The sequence below is a fragment of the Peromyscus leucopus genome, chromosome 3 (genome assembly GCF_004664715.2).
Source record: "Peromyscus leucopus breed LL Stock chromosome 3, UCI_PerLeu_2.1, whole genome shotgun sequence".
In the NCBI taxonomy this organism is placed as follows: Eukaryota; Metazoa; Chordata; class Mammalia; order Rodentia; family Cricetidae; genus Peromyscus; species Peromyscus leucopus.
The window spans coordinates 114,344,723-114,363,311 of NC_051065.1; the positions used below are offsets into that span (position 1 = coordinate 114,344,723).

Below are 18,589 nucleotides of genomic sequence, written 5' to 3' on the forward strand. Positions count from 1 at the left end.
CCTTGAACTCACAGAGGTCTACCTGCCTCAGCCTCCCAAGTACTGGCAATAAAGGTGTGTGCCACCATACCTGGCTCAAAATATTTTAATAACCACCTATGAAAATTTGGCTCTAATGAAATACTTGGCCAAAAACCTGACAAAACACACTTAGCATCTATATACTGAAAATTATAAAACATCAACAAAATTGATGTTTTCTACCCCATAATGAAGATGTTGATTTTTCCTAATTGATGTTTTGATTAAATATAATGTCAATAGAAATGCCAGCAGAATTACTTTTTTGCAGCTATAGAAGAGTTCATTTTCTAAACATTGTCATAGATAGGTACAGGATATGAAAGAGCAAAAGCCAATTCTTAATTTTCTTTCTACCAGAAACAATTTTGAAAAAAAAGAATCAAGGTAGAAGAATCACTTTGCCCAACTTTAGAATTTCCATCAACAGCTTCAGCCATCAAGAGAGTGTGCTGGATTCCCAGAGACCACACACAGGTAAAGGGAATAGAGAGTGTCTAGATATACACATGGATTCCAGCTACTTTAGCAAAGGGGCTATGGTGGTTTGAATGAGAATGGCTCCACAGGTTCATACGTTTGAATACTTGGTCCCTAGTTGGTGGAACAGTGTGAGAAGGATTAGGAGGTGTGGCTTTATTGGAGGAAATGGGTCAGTGAGGATGGTCTTTGATATTTTGAAGTTCTCTTTCTCTCTCTCTCTCTCTCTCTCTCTCTCTCTCTCTCTCTCTCTCTCTCTCTCACACACACACACACACACACACACACACATCTCCCTGACTAGTTCTTTTGGATCAGATGTAAGCTCTAACCTATTGCTCAAAACACCATGCCTGCCTGCTGTCATGTTCCCCAGCATGATAGTCATGGACCCCGTGAAACTTCAAGCAGGCACCCAATTAAATTTGCTTTTATTTGTTTATTTATTTATTTTTATTTTTTGATTTTTTTGAGACAGAGTTTCTCTGTGTAGCTTTGCGCCTTTCCTGAAACTCACGTGGTAGCCCAGGCTGGCCTCGAACTCACAGAGATCCACCTGGCTCTGCCTCCCGAGTGCTGGAATTAAAGGCGTGTGCCACCACCGCCCGGCCTTCTTTCTTTTATAAGTTGCCTTTGTCATGACATTTTGCCACCGCTGTAGAAAAGTAAGATGGGTGCAAAAACAATTGCTTGAAGAATACAGTATTTAACAAAGTGCATGGAAGAAAAAAACATCATATATAAAAAGTTTGTTAGAAGGGAAAATGTTAGGCTCCACCCCAGACCTACTGAATTATGATATCCTTGAGCAGATATTAAGCAATATGTGTTTTAAATTTTATTAATTATTTGATGATTTATACATTCATAAAATGTATTTTAATCATATTTATCCCACAATCTGTATTTATTTTTAAGATTTATTTATTTTCTATGTAATGAATATATTGCCTGAATATCTGTAAGTGTACCATGTGTATCGCTGGTGCCCATGGAAGTCAGAAGAGGGCATCAGATCCCTTGAGTCTGGAGTTATAGATGGTTGTGAGACACTATGCAGGTGCTGAGAAATGAACTGAGGTCCTCTGCCAGAGCAATAAATGCCCTTAACCACTGAGCCATTGCTCCAGGGCTGCCCAACCCTCTGTCCTTCCTGTGTTTCTGGTGCTAGCTAAGGTTTGGATACTGCATGCTGGGTTTCACAACCATCACCTGGTTAACATCATATCTTACTATCTAAAGAGGACCCTGGATCACTTCAGGGGTAGTTAAATGCTCAAACTACTGGAACTTCACATCCCAGTGTCTGTTTTGGTCCCACTTGGTCATAGAAGTTCTACTCTTGCCACTTCTATCTTAATACAAAGATTATTCATTGAAACATTACAGTTCCATCCCAGGTCTGTCCATCTCTCACATATAAGCAGATCTTAATTATAAATCCCAGTTCAGAAGGGAGAAATGAGAGCACCGACCACTGTTTCCTGTGTGATTTGCTAATGGTTACTGCATTTCAAAGTCATGTTCTTTCCAAATTATGTGTTCAACTCTAACTTCCTTACAAAATTTAATCATTATACTCTGGACACTCCTTTTTCTTGTTTTTAAATTCCAGTTGTCTCCTGGTGCTTGCCAGCCCAAGCGGAGAATGTCACTGCCTGTTTTAATGTCTCCGTGGGTTTCTATAACACAACTGCAGAAGTTTCTGGAACCAAAGTCTATTGCCAGGTGAAGCTTTCCATCTGAAACTTGAGCGTGACATGCTTCCCCGTCACTTGGAGTACTGTTATAATTAAGGGCTGGTGAACCCTCTTTCGGGTTGAGTTAGTGAGTGTATGATGTTTATTCAAACAGCTTGGTTTCAATAAAATGTCTAAAAGTGTGTTGCCAGCACTTTCCCTATTAACTTTTAAATCCCTGTGAGTTTCAAGGGAAATCCAGTTCGTATGTTTCTCATTCATTTGCATTTAACTCATCAGAATATTATTTTGCTAGAACATGTTCTCATCCAAGTTTGGGCATATAGCTCTTGAGATCTTCAGCTTGGAGGATATTCGTTAAAAGTCTACAAAATAGAGAGCAAGATGAAGCTTCAAAAAGTTGGGCCATACTTGGCTTTGTTCCCAAACTTTGCTTCAAATGCCTTATTCTTGAGTTTGTAATAGATTAGCAGCATTCTTTTACTGTTCCAGGAAAATATGATCCTTCATTTGGTAGCCTTGACTCAATCATGCAGGCAGTATGGAGGGTGACTGCAAAGAATGAACAGTATATAGGACACCTGTCTCTTAGTTTTAGTAAGGAGGAAGTTTTACTCCAGAAACATCTCCAAGACAATGATTTATGTGCCTATTTGTCATTGAAACTTGGGAAACAGGGGAGGGACCTGGAGGCTTATTCCTGTCCCCTGAAGGCCATTCCTAAGGAACTTCTTAGGCCATAGAACTTTGTGAATCAATGTTTTGATTTCTTAAATCTGATTAGAGTTGAAAATATGACATTTGGTGCTTTTACATGAACAGCAACATGGATATAAGAAATGGTTCCTGTTTGTCATGAATACACTGTGTTAGAGCTAACAGTGTCTAGTCATGAAAACAGACCGATCTTTCAATGGAGAGACTTTAACAGAGGGATGGTCAAACAGAGATAAGAAATCCCAAGTAGCAAAGAAAACTGAACTCAGGAAAAGCTAACAGAAAGAGGAGGAAGCTACTATGTACAAGGCTAAAAGATTAAAGGTCTTGGAGCTATGGGCATATTGGAGGCTGGAAGACAAGGTCCTATGGAGCTTGGCAGCAGCCTTCTAATAATCAGAGATGCTCTCCAGCTGTTCTTTCTGAGACCTCTACTCACCTGAAGTACCTGCTGCATAAAGGAGGCTCTGTGCTTCTGCACAAAGCTGATGCTAGAAATGATTGTGTCTTCCAGGGTAGAGAGACTTGCTACTAAGAGGTAAGGTCCTTGATGTAGCAAAATAATGGGGCAGAAGCAGCCGACAGAAGGAAGGGTTTGTTTGGTTCACAGTTTGAGGATCTAGTCCATCATGGTGCAGACATATAACGGCAGGAGTGGGCAGTGGCTGGTCACATTAGAGCCACAGTCAGGAAGCAGAGAGGGATGAACACCAGTGTTCAGCTTGCTTTCTCCTTTTCATTCAGCCTGGAACCAGAAATGATGCTAACTATGTCTAGAGAAGATCTTGAGACCTCACCTAACCCAATCCAGAAGCTCCTTCACACACATGACTCGAGCCTTGTCTCCAAAGTGAGTCTAGATCCTGCCTTACTCTACTTCAGTCTCTAAGAACTTTATCATTCTCTGCTGTGAAATGGGCCCAGTTGTCATTGCTATATCTGTCTGGAGGGTGTACTTTGGAAAATAAATAAGCATTAAGACATTTGGTAAGTGATAGAACATGGAATACATTTAAGCATTATATTCCTTCAACAGGAAAATTTAAAATAAGAAAAATGAAAGGCGAAAGTTGCTTTTAATCCTGCCATCTATTCAAGTAAATGATTTCTTTTTTCATGTAATCAGTTTTATTTCCTACCATTATTACTATTTTAAGCTCAGAGCACTAGAATTTTCATCTTAGAACATGTGAGTCAACCATTTCTCTTCTAAAATAGATTCACAATTTTAAACACTAAGTTATTTTTTATGAAATAAGTATACGGAAGAAGGAAGCAATTTTAAATAAAATCAGATTATTAAAAATAGTGCTAAGGATATTTTACAGCTGGTTGTAATGGCATTAAAAGGAAAAGCTTAACCATGTTTGTAAAATTGTAAACAAATAAAAATCCATGTTGCTTTTTACTTCTTCCTAATTATATTGCATTTGTGCAGGTTCAAGTGATAATGTTTATAAAGTATGATATAATTATGGGACCTGATGTAAAAATATGTTTATACATCAGATTTGAAATTACTTCTGTATTGAAATTGAGTGCTTGCTTCACAGTATTATTAAGAAATAAGTGTCAAAAAAAAAGAAGTGTCATCCAGCATTTAGAAGGAAGAATTTAAAGACATTATTTCAAGTGTATGGTTCTCGGCACTGACTGTCCTCAAAAGCCTGGACAGGTTGTGTTCTCTCAGCAGCAAAATGCCATTTTTCGCCCTTTTCATTTTTGTATTTTCATTTAGTAAAGCAATGCACAAATTCAATGAAAATCTATTACCTGTAGAGCTCATTTCTAACAATTACCTAATCAGAATTGACAGTGGGTACCTTCTCCTGAATTTTCTTACCAGGTAGTTTTCATGATTTCTTCCCCCACTTTTTCCTCATCAAAACACACAGAACTGGTGTGGCATCCTTTGTAGCCCCCGGGGTGTTTTATTCGCTGGCCCTCTCTATCACCATCACTAAAAGTGGGTGGCAATAGACTGTTTCCCCCTTGGGATATTGTTAGAATAGGCTGCCTTTATGTGTATTATTTTCTTAGTCAATGAGCTTTGGAAGACAAAAAGCTATCAGTCTGTTACCCAGTGGCTTGCTTTCACACAAAAATACCCTTAGGGGAACCACGGTGACTGGTAGAGGAGAAGGCATCGCTTCATGTTTCGGCTTCTTCCCATGAAAATGAATTGGAAAGGTAGGGCTGTTGTCACATGGGGCATTCCAAGGGGAGCACCACAATCAATTGGAAAAGGGAAATGTGAATTCGCAATAGCTATTTGGTCTTCCCACTCCAGTGGCAGAGAATGTTAAAATTGTATCTGGTCGGAAGCATTCATAGTCACAATTGAATTTCACTAGAAGTGTCTCACACAGTGCGTAAATGAATGCAGAGTCGGCATTCCATTGGCCCTTTAATGAATCTCAAGGACTCACACAGCCAACACATTGTCCCTAGAAGGTGTATTTCTTCTAGGGACAATAGAACGTATATATGTGTGACACACACACACACACACATATATCTATTTTCTCCCAAGGAAATGGTCCCAAAGTGAGGGACATTATTCTTTCTACATAAGTGCCCTTGGGATGTCAATGGGGCGCTTTCTAATCTTCACCCTCAAGTTACTCTTTTTTTAAATGACTTTACAAAGTCAAGAACTATTCTTAATATGGCTGCATTGACAGTGTATAAGGTTTGCAAAAGCTGTCACAGCATCAATCAAATGTCAAGTCTATGGAAACTTTGAAATGTCAGTCAGAGTTTACCTATTAATGCACAGGATTTTCCATGTGAGGGGGCTATGCACGTTTCAGGGTGTTTTCTACTGCTCCCATTCACTACAGTGGGTAACATTGGTGCATATTTCATAGGTTAATTTCTCATTGTACCTGTGAAAAGTGAGGTGGGGTTATAAATTAAAAGATACATATGCATATAATCTGAGGAGCATAAAGAGAAGAATTCAAGGGGGAGTTTCATACCTTGAATACAATCTTGTGACTAGGGAATACCACATTTAAATATATTCTATAGTCCTATGATGTTTAGACATTTCTATATTGCAGCAACATGTCTAATATAAAAGGCATGATTTGAACATTTTAAGCATGCAGTACAATGGCATTAATATTTCCAAGTTTTTATGTGACCATCACTACCACCTGTTTTTGAAGCTTCCTCTTGCCAAATGGAAAGTTGGCTCCAGGATGCTTTGATTGGATACGGGTGAATGTATTCTCCAACGGCATGTACTGAGGGATTGGCAAGACTCATGGGAGGTGGAGCCAAGTTGGAGGTTATTATGTTATTGAGGGTAGTGCCTGTGGCAAGGAAGACTCAGAGGAAGTCCATGAGAACATTGCTATAAGAAGCACAAGTCTGCCCACTGCTCCATCCCCAGCCTCTTTGGGTTCCTGTGTGACCTCTCTCTTGCATGCCTCTCTGCCATTATGGTGCCATTCACCATGTGGTGATATAATTAAGGGGGGGAGTCTTTCCAGAGCCTTGTCCTGCTGTTCGACTATCAGTTTTCAAAACTGTGAGGTGTGTTTGTGTGTGTGTGTGTGTGTGTGTCTGTCTGTCTGTCTGTCTGTCTCTGTGTCTGTGTGTAGGTCAGAGGATAACCTTGAGTATCAGTCCTTGTTTTCCCTTTTGCTCAAGGCAGAGCTTCTCTTGCTCACTGCTGTATGTGACAGGCTAGGTCTCCTTTAGGCTTCTAAAGATTCTCTCATCTCCCAGGAGGGGTGCCCTGGTGTTACATATGTACGATTCTCCCCTCTTATGAATGTATGTATAGGAACTGAACTCAGGGGGTCAGACTTGCACAACAAGTACTCTGCTCTCAGAGCCATCTCTCTAGCCCCTCGTCTTCTTTATGAGTATCCAAACTCAGGTATTTAATATGGTACAGGAAAAGAAAGCTGGAGTCATACATTTTCAATTGAACTCTTGTAGGTGCCTTGTATAAACAAAATCATGAAATATTTATTTGTGTATGATTTCTTTCACTTAGCACAATGTCTTAGAACTGTATCCACCTGGCTATGTTTTTTAATGATAAACTATCTTAGTACTAAATGCTGAAACTTCCTTAATACCCAAACAATTCTTGAAACTGCCCTCCATTTTAGTGCAGTTGTAGGGGCAGAGTTCAAATAAATTTACATCAGAAACATATATTGATTCCTGTATATAAATCACTGCTGTACACAGTCAGGTGTTGCTATCTTGTAATTGCAATCACTTCTATAATAATAGCAGTACTATTATCATTTGGTGGGCATGATTCTTTATGCAGTTGTATATTTAATTCTTACAGCATTCATTTAAAGGTACCCTATTGTTTTCCTTTTTAGTAAAGAGGAGGATTAGTTAGATCCATAGCCAAGTTTGATCCCAGACACTGGGCTCTTTGTTTCTTTAATCTGTTGTCTTTCTCATCATTGAGGGACTGATCCTGAACTGGGCAGAGCTAGAGACTGAGCACTCATGATGCTCAACATTTCTTAAAGAATGCCAGTGTGCACTCAGGATAAGAACTCTAGGCTAGAACACAGGGAACCTGAAGTGAATGGCTTTGGACATCAATCTTCATAAAGAGTTTTGGCTTTTAGCTGGCTCAAAGGGAGTCTAAAAGCAGAGGTTGTTGTGAGGAGGTTAATCTACTAAACTTTTGATTGCTGGTTATCTTGTGGAATCTTACTGAGGGTTGTTTTGTTCCTGTTGACTTTGACTTTCCCTTTGATCCCATAGAGAAGAGGTACCCTAAGCAAATACTTATTTATTTATTTATTTATTTATTTATTTATTTATTTATTTATTTTTTTGGTTTTTCGAGACAAGGTTTCTCTGTGTAGCTTTGCGCCTTTCCTGGGACTCACTTGGTAGCCCAGGCTGGCCTCGAACTCACAGAGATCCGCTTGCCTCTGCCTCCCGAGTGCTGGGATTAAAGGCGTGCGCCACCACCGCCCGGCTGCAAATACTTAAAAATCTAGCTTTCAGGGGAAAAAGTGTTGAAGCTGGCATGGACCACAGAGGTATTTTAGGGTAGTCATGCTAAGTATGAATGTCATGAATTAATAAAACTAACCAACAGAACTCCATGTTGATTTTTAAAAGTTCATGTATTTGTATCTTTTATGGTTAAATTAATTCTGATCAATAACTTATTTATATTAGCTTTCTTTTCAGCCAAAACACTACAGTACATGTAACAGATTATAACCTCAGATGTTGGGTTTATTCCTGCTGAGAATGAAAACCCCCTATCCTCATGGAGAACAGGAAAGCCTAAGGGCTGAAGAAGGGAGCTTTGTCAGGAGTTAATGTTAGCACATTAGAATTGGGCCATAATGGTAGATGGAATCCTCATCCTTCTTCTTGTAGAGACAGGCACCAGCAATCTGTCTTTTGCCTCTGTCACCCTAATTTAGGTCATTCCTATTGTGAGCCTTCTCAAATAGCACCTGTCTGGGTCTACAATTTATGTTGAAGAAGCATTAATGCAAGCTCTTAATAAGATGAAGAACTTCACAGTGTGGTGTTATCTGGGGATGATATATCTTATAGCCTCAGACATGTTTAATTAGGTTTGCAAGAGTCAAATTGACTTTGGCAGTAATGAAGCTTTCTTTCTCTCCCTTCCTTTCATATTCTGCTATAATAACATAGAAGATGGTCAAGAAATATCTTTTCAGTTTTGGTATCTTTGTAAATCATTCTCTATTCTGTCTTAAAAAATCCAATTCTTGCTGAGGATGAACGGAAAGGGAGAGTTTATCAAGAAAGACACAATGTGGCCAATAATAAACCCGGGGTGTTGAACTTTCACATATTGAACATGCATCTTTGGAAACATTTAGTAAGTATTTCGTAAGCATTTACATTGGAGCAGAAATCAAAGGTTTTATAGCTTTTGTCACTCTCACTTCAATTTTACAGGAAACTTTGATTTTGACTTTAGAGTATGAGCAATTTAGGTCAACATTTTTTAAGTAGCGGGAGCCAACACTCAAAACAAAACCTCTGTCCCCAGTTACTTTCTCCTAAGCAAAAGATCTAAGTTCCAGGGAGAGAAGCCCTTTCCCTATGAAATGACCAGAGCAAAGGGCAAAAATCAACTAACCTGGACTGCCTTTGAAAGTCATGGGCTAGAACAGGCTTTGTCTCTGCTAGGACTACCCATTCAGACCCCTAGAAGAGAGGAATGATCACACTGATGATTCTGAACTTAATCACAAATTACTAAGTCTTTTCTTACTTGCAGACTCATTCATTGTCTTCTATGGTCTTAAATTTTTATTTTAATTATGGTGCATATGTATGTGAATATGTGCACATGAATGCAGGTACCCACATATCCACAAGAGGGTGTTGAATTTCTTGGAGCTGAAGTTACAGGCAGTTAGTTGCCTAATGTGGGTGCTGATAACTGAACTTGGGTTCTGTGCAAAAGGATTGTGCACTCTTAACCACTGAGCCATCTCTTCATCCCTGACTTTTCCATTTTCTTACTGTATCTTTGAAATCAGGTATTTTGAGCCCAATGTATCTTTGAGAGACTCACATCCAAGGCTAGTCATGCTTACAGTGATAATGCAAAGCCAGGAAAAGGGCCAATAGTCTTCATTCAACTAGGACAATCATGGGCTTTTCATTGAAATTTTCAATAACTGGTATTTAATAGAGACAATACTAAAGAATGAAGCAGAAGAATGAAGATTCCCATCCAAAGTGACAAAGGGGAATGATGTAGGCTGTTATCTATTGTAATGAATGAAAAAAAAAGAAGGGGGCAATTTAGAAGTCATTTGAAGAATAAAAACCTTAGCAAGAACACTTATTTCCTTTGATAAAGACAGGTCTTTGGGTTGAAATTTGGATGTCTAAACTCTTGGAAAATGTCTGATGTTTTCATTTGGAAGAATTATAGGAGCTAAAAGAAGAAGGATTTTTTCAGCATAGTCTATTTTAAGGGGTAGAGAATTGCTAAGTTGTCACTTATGGGAAGACAGCAGTTGTCCATTGCCTCATTCACAAAAGCTCTGCTGAGCATTTCCTGATAAGTTGGGAGTTCAAGAATAAGTATTCAGGTTCCTTTACCACTTACATATTTGACACACTTATACTTACTTTAGTAAGCCTTCCTGTCAATGTTTTGGGGTCCAGGCACAGCTTCTAGCTGTGAGCAGCAGCCTAAAGAGTTCCCCTTGATTTTTAGAGACCTCAGCTCAGGCCAATCCATGATTTGCAGCAGAGAAGAATTTTAAGACTAGCTAATTTATGGAACAGAGTTGGGGGAAAGTAAAGATATTTTAATATAGGCTTAAGCATGAAGATTGATATAAAAAGAGGCACTCAGAAGGAAGCACGTAGGTGTGGGTTTTTATGATAGTCTTATATAGGGTATTGGGGTTCAGAGTATTGCTAAATGAGATCCTCACTGGTTCTTGAGGGCATCTGACAGGATTGTGACTGGTGAGGAAAAAGAAGCCCACAGAGACACAGGAAGATAGGGAACCTTTAGGGTAAACAGAATCATCTTGTTTGGGAGTCTCAGGAGATATCTGGAAAAAAGAACAAGGACCTCCCTCGAGTCATACACTTTCAGGCCTTAACCTCGAGTCATTATGACTTCAACATAAAACATCTCTCTTTAAAAAAGAACAGTAACTTTACCTGCACAGACTATTGCAAATGTTGTTAGTTATGATGGAACTTTTGTTTTTCAGTTGGTGAAAGGCTTCCCTTGGACTCTGAGGTGAGGTCATGCTTTCTTTCTCCGGTCCATATAGTTTCTCTGCCATGCCTCCATCCTGCTGAGCCATTTATACCTTATAGCAGACCAAGTAGTAAAGGTGTGTTTTATTGGCTAGTGGCCAAAGATCTATCAGACACTTTACAAACATTTTAAATGTACTTGGGACCTTCCATTTTCTGAAACATTTCCATTCTTTCATTCTTTCATTCTTTTTTTTTTTTTTTTGGTCATGATCATAGAATGTTGACCTATGATAAGATAAAGCCTTGAGAATTTAATGTAGATGAGGGGGCAGAAAATCGTTGTGAAATCACTGACCTGTCTGGTTCCTGGAATGACAGGGAAGAAGGGTTTGGAAGCTCCATCTTAGCCGATTAGAGCAGTATCCTGTGAGTTGACGTCTACCTGGCCTCAAGTGGGTGGGAATGTGAATCAAAACACACAACAAGGGACACATTCCTCTGCTGGAACAGAGAGATAGAGACCTTTAGGTGAAGAAAATGACCCTATATAGAATAGCGAATCACTATAGATAGTAATTGATCCAAATTTGGTAGAGCAGAAATCCTTATAGTAAAGCTTGGAATTCATTTGGCAATGTGGGAAATTGTTGTCTTGGCCTGACATTGGGGGGTGGGTGGTCAACCTTTGATGCCCTCTTTTCTTTATTATATTAGTGTGGTGTGTGTGTGTGTGTGTGTGTGTGTGTGTGTGTGTGAGAGAGAGAGAGAGAGAGAGAGAGAGAGAGAGAGAGAGAGAGAGAGAGAGAGAGAATGAGCTATGAGCTATGAGCTATGAGCTATGAGCTATGAGCTATGAGCTATGAGCTAGGGTGTGGGTATATGATGTCAGAGGACAATTTAGGGAAGTAGGTTCTCTTCTTCTACCATATAGGTACATTGATTTGAACTCAGGTCATCAAGCTTGGTGACAAGTACTTTTACCCAGTGTGCCATCTTGATGGCTTATGTCCTCTTCTATTTAATTCTAGTGATGGTATTGCAAAGAGACACTGTTTATTAACTCTGTATCATGGCTTGAGATAAGAAAACTCAGAGAGGTAAAAGCATTTGCTCACATTATGGAGCTGTTAAGTGGAGGTGTCATGTAAAAGCCTTACAGACTTCAGAGCTGTGCTCATATGTCCTTAGCGTGTTTGTGTCCAGGGTGGGATAAAATCAGATTTTGTATTTTTAAAACTTTAAAAAACTTAACCTATTTTAAAAACTGATATCGACATTAAATCTCATATAAAATGATCGGACCAGGCCTTTTAGAGTTGGCTTCTATGATGGGCCACCTCACACAGCCTTGAGGCAGGGAGAGGGCTTGGACCTGCCTCTACTAAATGTACTTCCCCATGGAGGGGGCCTTACCTTCTTGTGGTTGGGAGGGGAAGGTTGGAGGGGCAGGAGGAGGGAAGAGGGGGATCTTTGGTATGTAGAATTTGTTTTCATTAAAAAACAATTAAGAAAATGAAAACCAAAACCAACAGGTTGGGGAAAATATTTATGTATTTTATATATATATATATATATATATATATATATATATATATATATATATATATACATATATATATATAGTATTTTATATATATAATAAAATTAGTATTCAGAATTAAAAAATAAAACAATTGGAGTGAAACCTCTGAAATTGTGAAGAAAAATAAATTTTGATCCCTTAAGTGGTTTCTTTCATGTAAATACAATGACTGGGCTTTTGATTCATGGAAGAAACCAACGAAACAAGCAAGATACTCACATCGTGTTTGAACCAACAACCAGCCCAAAATGTCCTGCTAGAAAGTTTAGAAAGACTGCATGAAATTCACAGATAACTTTTGAGATAATCAACAACCTACCAGTACTACGAAATTACAATCTACGAGTATGACACATCTTTAGATTTATTTGTGTCTTTTTTTTTCTCAGCAGGATTTATAAGTGAACATATCTAGAGTAGGTTAAACTTACTCTTAAATAAATATTTTATGTTTCTAATGTTGTTATGAAAGGCAGTTTTAATTTCGTCTTTGGATCTTTGGTGTGCATGTGTTTAAGAATATAGCTGGTTTTGTGTATGGGTCTTCAATCCTGTGACCTTCCAGTCTCTGCTTATTTTGGCTTGTTGTCCTTAAGAATTGTCACATGTTGCCTCATCCTATCTGCAGATAATGACAGTTCTGATTCTCTGCAGGTAATTTGCATCTGTTTTCCTTACTGGGTTGTACAGACTAAGCCTACCCATTCCCCTTCTTGGAGGACATTGTTCATTCTTACACCATCAAAGAGACATTCTCTGTAGGTTGTTCATGGATGCCATTGCCGCATTCAGGCAGTTCTGCAGAATCAGCTTTCCCATTTGCTTTGGGCTTTCTTTCTCCTTTTCTCCCACGATCTTAGCATAAAAGATCAGGTAATTACTTTAGACTTTTCACCTTGTCATTTAAAACAATTTCCCTCCAAGGATCATTTTCTCTGAAAACCATACACGCTAGTATGTTGTATCATTGTTTTACTCTGCACTTCTACACATAAATTTTTAGTTTTTATGTATTTCTGAACTGTACAATTTTGTTCTATGGTGTTTCATTTAGTTGAATTTTCATCATAGTGCATGGTCTGTATAAGCTTATTTTTTTTAGGTTTTTTAAGCTGTGTGACATGGTCTAGTGTCCTGACAAATATGGCTAGTGTCCCATGCACATTTGTAATGAACACAAACTGTACTGTATTCGGGTGATGTTTCAGATACCTTCCACTGATAGCATTGTTTGCTAGTGTCGCTCAAACCTGGAGAACTAGATGAGCTGCTTTGTCATTATGAAATACCTTTTTGCCTCCCAAAATAATTTTGATATTTAAGAATATTTTGTCTAATATTTATACAATTTGCCAAGTTCTTTATTAAATTATATTTTACATGGTTTTAGCTACTTCCATCTTTGTGACTTGTTCATATCTTTGAATCTAAAACATTTCCACAGATAGATAACATTCAATTATATCTGTTTTTATAGTCCAGCCTGTCTTTTAGATTTACTTATTTTATTGTAAGTTTATGGATGGTTTGTCTGCATGTATGTATATCTGTGCACAGGATATGTATGTGTGCCTGGTGCTTAGAGAAGTCATAAGAGGGCATCAGATCCCCTGGAACAGGAGTTTCAGAACTTTGCAAGCCACCATGGGGCTTCTGGGAATTGAACCTGAGTCCTGTGGAAGGGCAGCCAGTGCTCTTAACTTCTGCACCATCGCTCCACCCTGGCTGCTTTATGACTAGTTGCCTCCTTCTTGGTTAGTGTAGCATGAGACACAGTGGGATGTACTTCTTCTGTTTGGCAATTTGCTTCTTGCATATCTCATGTCATCTTTGTTCTTGTCTCTTCATGGCTGTTTGGCGTGATCCTTCATTTTTCTCAGCTTCTTTGTCTCCAGCTCCATAAAAAGATAGTGACACTTATCTCCAGATGAGGTTATATTCGGAGAACTCCTAGCACACTGCTGGGGAGAACGTGTTCATTCAGAAGCAGATAACAGTTAAGTTTGTAGGAAGTGTGCCATTGTCTCCCTTTCTGGGGCTTTAAGGGACTTAGTGAGGTAAATTTTTTAATGATCCGGTGACTATTTCTGACTGCATCATTGGAAGGTAAATTGGTTCTGAAGAGGCCTCTCTTTGCTTTCCTAAAAAGTGAAGCAAGACCTACTAAGTCACTGGTTCTCAACCTGTGGGTTGCGAGCCCTTTGGTAGTCAAATGATCCATTCACAGGAATTACCCAAGATCATCAAAAGACACAGATGTTCATTACAATTCACAACAGTAGCAAAATTACAGTTATGAAGCAACAACAGAAATAGTCTATGGTTGGGGGGGTCAACACAACATGAGGAACTGTATTAAAGGGTCACAGCATTCAGAAGGTTGAGAACCATTGTTCTAGGCTTACATTTACTCACTTGCTCCCATGCCCTATCTGGGCACAGACTGGGTTTGTAAATTAAGTGAGGATGCATAGCACAGTATGTCCAGGAACAAGAGCCAAGTTCCCTCAATATCTCTCTCTGAATCAAACATGATTTGAGTGTCTCCATGGGTCTATTTCCACATCTATAAAATTGTCTAGTATTTTTACCCCAAAGGGTTAAGTGAATTCTTAGAAGAGTGTATGGAGCAAAGCAAGGTCTATATACATCATGTTATTTTTCTCTCGATGTTTTTTAGCCCCCTTTCAAAAGCCCCTTTTCATCAGGGCCTACAGAAATATAAAAAATAAACTTCTGTTGTATGTTAGCCCCCCAGTTTACAACATTTTGTTATAGCAACTGGAAGGGAATGTAGGAAGACATGTAGGAAACTGTCTTCCAGAAATTTTATGGGAAAAAGTCAGGACAATCGATCAAGGTCAGAAATTCCTCTGCCATGAAGGAAGTGATGATGTTTCCAGGTCTATACTTGGAAAATACTTGCTCACTTCAATTACCACTTTCCCCAGAGCTAATGTTATAGTCATGCTTCCTAAATGTAGCATGTCATGTTCTCTAGGTGTCTAATCTGCTTTAAACACCAATACCTCTATACTGTCAGATTTAAATCCGACTATTTTCTTTTAGAATCGAGACTGCATCTTTATTGTATCATGCCATTTTCTCTAAAGGAATAGAACTGATATAAAGTTATCTTGTAACATTATTAGATTGGCTCCCTTGACAGGGCCTGGGTAATCTACCAATGGCCTTCTGCTTGCTCAAGAGGCTGAGAACCTGGTAGTGGCTCAGTCCAGGCAGCTAGCTACAATCAGCAGTCCAACCTGGTGCTATAGGTCTCAAGGAGTACTGGACAGATGCTGCGGTCACACTGGAGGGCTGAAGCAGCTGGAGTCTGATGACAGTGGAGGGTGGTCCCGTGGCAGAAGCACCATTGGTAATCTCACTCACCAGCAGCAAGTGAAAGGAGACAGACGAAGCCTTGCCTTTTCCTGGATCACTTTATATCTGGGCCACCTACTGGACGATCCTGTCATCTCTGGGGGAGGTCACTTCCCCTTTGGTTAAGCCTTTATGGCAATGGCAGACCTACTCAGAGGCAAGTCCCCCAGTTTGACCCAGTTCCCACTAAGTTGACAACCAAGACTAGCCATCACACTCAACCGGAATGTAGATTCTGAATCACTGAAGTCCAGAGTTTATACATGAACCATCTTAGTGGGTTTCCCACCCTCATGCTTTAGCAGAAAAACTACTGGAAGTTGGCAGAGCTAGAAGGTCTTATACAGAATTTTGGCCACAATCCTTTTGGGTTGGTTTTTATCTTCATCAGTGCTGTTCAACATAACAGCAGCCTGTAGTGAGTTATATATGGAATATAAAACTGTCCATTGGCTATATTAAAAAGTAAGAGGTAAAATTAGTTTCAACAGTATATTTTTTTAATTCATATATTAAAAATACCATGTCTATATGCAACCCTTTTTCATAATTAGTTTTTGCAATCAGGTACATATTTTAGTCTTACAGTATTTCTGAACTTGAACTAGCCATATTTTATGCATTCAGTAGTTACCTATAGCTATTAGGAAGTGTAGTTTTATATATTTATAAACTATACTTAACTAAATAATGTTAAGTAACTAGGTTGATAGAGAAACAAATGATTTATTATTTGCTATATAATGGTGTACCCATCCTAGAGTATATACAGTGAGTGATTTTGCATTTAAATATTGAGCAGGATTATAGGGGTTCATAGTAGACATCTTTCTGATGAAATGTAAACAAATAAAAACATGACTATGCTGAGATGCAATATTTCCTCAAAAGCAGAAGATGTGGGGTTTTCACAGCTGGGGGCATAGTGAACCCCAGCATGTAGTACTCTCGGGAGGTGAGTTTGAAAAGATGCCAGAGAGATGGAGACCATATGTCCAGAGTGAATGCTCCTATCAGCTTCTGTACAGGAGTTTCTGATTTTCATCTATGGAAAGATCTGCATCTCATGACTTTGGCCAACTGAATGCATCAGCTTTCTTGCAAACATAATGAGTGTTAAGGGAACAAACGGAATTTGTAGACTCCAATGATCACCAGCTCTGATAGTACTATGGCCCCACAGCTGCTAAATCTTTCATGAATATGGGCGGTGCTGATGATATCTACAGAGATATGCTATACTCTGGAAGAAGCCTGTGGTCACCTCAGTTGATGCTGATGTCATCCTCATCACTGAATTTGAAGGATCACACCAACAGCTGATAATGGTAGCTGTTAAAGTATTGATTTTGAACTCCATCTAGATATGAAACAGACAGTCATCTTAAATCTTGAGTAGCTACCATCATAGCAACAATGCCTTATTCACAGAAGCAAGTTTAAGGAAAAAAATATGAAGTGTTTCTGTGATTCACAGTGCAGTCTGGGAAGGATATAAGCATTTTGGATTGAGGCCTCTTTGAGGATCTTGAGCAGAGAATGAATTAGGATACTTGAACAGTTTAAAGGCACACATGGGAGGGATGGGAAGTGAGTGTGATTGGGGTACACTGTATGAAATTCCCAAACAATGAATACAAATATTATGTTGGGGAAAAATAAAGAAACAGGCTCAGTTATGATGCAGATGAGTGAATTTATATCAGTCAAAGAATCTCTCCTATCAGTTACTGTGCTAATTGAGGGCATGTGTGGTGCTACAAGAGCTAAGGGAAGCTGAGGCGACAAGTGAGACTCGACTTTCATTCACTTCATTCAGCAAAACAACTCATAACTTATGGAGCCCTGGCCAGGAACAGGGAGCACCTTGTAGAGAGAACCAACCCTCAGAGTGTATACTTCCAGGAAGAGGCAAATGCTTCTAGCTGGGACCAGGATGAGTTTTCAATGAAAGCTAGCCTTTGCACTACTTTTGAGAGGGGATGTGGAGTCAGTAAGGAAGGCTGCACAGGAGATTAGCTCTTTGAAATATGGGGCCATCAGTAGACCCTAAAAGAACCCAAGCCCTTGAGATCAATGAATGTAGATAAGAATGCTGTTAGACTCAGCATCAGGAGCCAACCTCAGCACTAATGTTTGCCTATCAATACTCATTTATGGCCCTCCTCTTCTAACAGTAGGCTTCTGTAAGAGTTCTGAATAGATGGGTTCATTTCTGCTTGCCCATTAATTTCTTAGCATATATCCTGTTTGTTATGTTTATTGCAGACTTAATTTCTTATACTGCTCTTAAGGGGGCTTTGCATTGCCGTTTACCAAGAAATGATACAGTTCATGCCCACGTGTTTGTGGGTATTTGGCTCTCTTTCTCCAGTTGTTTTCTGGGTTTGCCTGTTTCAACACAGTTCCACAGCTATGTGTTTGTTAGTGTTTATGCTAATCACAGAAACATGGTAGAAATAAGGTTCTACTTTTTTGAAAGAGATCCATCTTTATTTGGGTAGAAAGACCTGTATCACAAGTAAAATACAAAAGTAAACCCCCTCTCATGGAAAGTGGTTTGCACACATGTGTTTAATGTCACAAATCTGGTAGAGAGGGAAAAAAAGAGCAATTTTGGATAAAGTTTGCCTTTGCTTACAGTGATACCTATGAATAATCTTTCAAGGCATAAAATCCTTCTCAGTTTGAAGATGGAAAATATCATTTGAAAAAGCTTAAAATAAACCTTAGTATCAAATCCATGATGAAGTCATTGAGTGAAGGCTATTCAGCCACAGTTTTCTGGCTATCAAAAAAATAAAAATAAAAATAAAAACCATGTTTTATGCAAGGAGAATTTATGGCTTCTCTTCCAAAACATCATGGATCTTAGGAAAATGTTTGTATTTCTCATTTGGTATGATTTAGAGAAATATTTCTTTAACATCTCCTTTTCATATTGTGCACTTCACACAAGAGACATGTCTATGAAATATTTACT

The 18,589-nt window shown here is 38.9% G+C and overlaps 1 long non-coding RNA gene across 1 annotated transcript; it reads left to right on the forward strand.

Annotated features, from left to right (window-relative positions):
* Positions 1–410: 410 nt before the first annotated feature.
* LOC114695397 lies at positions 411–3,774 on the forward strand. The gene is made up of 3 exons (XR_003734851.2): positions 411–498; positions 2,117–2,229; positions 3,663–3,774. It is a non-coding gene; the product is annotated as an uncharacterized LOC114695397 (long non-coding RNA).
* Positions 3,775–18,589: the final 14,815 nt, after the last annotated feature.